This window comes from Bufo gargarizans, unplaced genomic scaffold (assembly GCF_014858855.1).
Source record: "Bufo gargarizans isolate SCDJY-AF-19 unplaced genomic scaffold, ASM1485885v1 original_scaffold_889_pilon, whole genome shotgun sequence".
Classification (NCBI taxonomy): domain Eukaryota; kingdom Metazoa; phylum Chordata; class Amphibia; order Anura; family Bufonidae; genus Bufo; species Bufo gargarizans.
In genome coordinates, this window is record NW_025334745.1 from 195032 (window position 1) to 197271 (window position 2240).

Consider the following 2240-nt stretch of genomic DNA (forward strand, 5'->3'; position numbering starts at 1 on the left):
CCCTCTTCATCATCGCACCGCCGCGGCCCTGCTTTTCCTGCGTCAGCAACGTCACCGCGTACACAGGACGTCCGGAGTCTCACGAGATTTGGCCTGCGCGAACCCGGCGATACCGGTAAGAACTTGTATCCGGAGGGAAGGGGATTGTTCCGGCCCCTTTAGTCACCAGCGGCCACCTCGTAATAAGTTAACATGTCAGATCCGGGAGTTGCCGAGCGGCCGGACCCGGGAGAGCTTGCGGCTCCTAATCATCCTATAGCCCCCAGCATGATGCCCTTTACCATGCCTTACTATTTTGGGGCCCCATGGTTTCCCCGCTATAACGGAGAGGCCCATACCCTAAGGGACTTTAAGGAAAAGTTGCTGGCCTTATTCAAGCTATACCCCATAAATGCCGATCAGCAAATGGAAATCTTGCTAGCGCAACTGGAGGGGGCTGCCCGCAGAGAGGTATTATCCTGGCCTGCTGCGGAACGGAGTACTCTAGAGCAGATATTCACCCGCCTCAGGGCCACTTTTGAAACGAGGACTGCCTCAGAGATAAAGATGCACTTCTTTGGCAAGAAACAGAGGCCCGGTGAGTCCCTCCGTGACTATGCCCTATCACTTCAGGAGGCTTTGGGGGCTGTAATTCAGATAGATCCCAAGGAAGCTGATAACCAGGATCAGACCCTGAGGGAACAATTTATTACCGGAGTGGCTAGTGAGCAAATAAGGACCCAATTAAAGATGCTGTCCGCCCAACACCCTAACAGTACCTTTCTGGACTTTAAAGAACTGGCTATAAAAATTCTGGGGTCAGCAGTATCTACAGAGTTGAACACCCCACCTGAGTTATCAGCCTGCAGGTCAAAACCGTTTATCATTAACCGAGCTGAGGCCGGTCAAGCTGTTCAGGCTACAGCTACCGATACTATCGCCATGCTGACAGAGCAAGTAAATCACCTCACTAAAAGCCTAGAGAGAGTGTGCAGAAAAATGGAGGAATGGGAAAAACCTATGATGTCAGAAGAAGAGTTCCTGTCACCCTCTAAGCCGTTCCCACCTCCATACCAAGAGACTCACCCCAGGGATCCTGGGAGGCGCAATAGGGGTCGCAAGCGGCCCGTGTGTGCATACTGCAAAAAGATGGGACACACAGAATCCACTTGCTGGCAGTTAAACGGGCAACCCCTGAGGCTGAGGACCACCCCTCGGGAGGTAGAACACTAGGTCCAAAAGATCCAAATTGGATGCCACGGTATGTAGGATCCCATCCTAAAATCAATGTGGAGATTAACGGGGTCCCCTTTGAAGCCCTATTAGATACTGGGTCTCAGGTCACTACTATTCAGCTGCCCGCCTTTGAAAGATTCTGGGACACCAACCAATTGACCCAGCCGCCTGAATCCTGGGTAGAGATTGTCGCCAGCAATGGCAAACCGGTAAAGATCCATGGATACTGGGAACCCACCCTGCAGGTGGGAGAAGTAACCTTACCTCAACAGGGGGTGATAGTAGTACAGGCCGGCAACAGAGGAGGACATCCTGTCATTCTAGGCACCAATGTCTTCAAAAACTGTTATGCAGAAATACTTGCCGTATTACACCAGACTCTGCCCACCGCTTCCTCTGCATCCAAGAGGGTGATTCAAAAGACTATCACTGTGTTAAGTGCCCAGCAGAGGTTTGCTAATGGGAAAGGAGAAATTTGTACTGCCAGGATTCGTGATAATAAGCCTGTGACTTTGCCTCCTAATTCCCAAACTCTCTTATGGTGTCGTGCTGTCCTGGGAGTCCAAGGCCAAGATTATCCAGCCCTGGTGGAACCAATCCAGATGGAGAACTACCCTTACGTGAGAGCTGCCAAGTGCCTGGTGAACGTCTCCCAAGGTAAAGTACCTGTCCGTCTGATTAACCTGAGTGATCATCCTGTTGCGCTTACTAAGCATGACCCTGTTGCCCAGCTTTCTCAGGTGTTCTTCCAAGACATCATCCGTCTTCCAGTGACAGAAAAGCCGCCAGCTGTAGTCAGCGGATGTCCGCCGGTGCCCCAGTCACAAGTGCCCTGGTGGGAAGAGCTCCATGTCGGGGACGAGGCTACCCCCCAACGTCAACAAGAGGGGATACTACAGCTTGTCAAAGAGCACCACCAGGCCTTCAGTAAACATGCTACTGATTATGGAGAGGTTAGTGCCATACAACACACCATACCTACTGGCTCTCATCCTCCTATCAAGGAGAGATACAGACCCTTACCG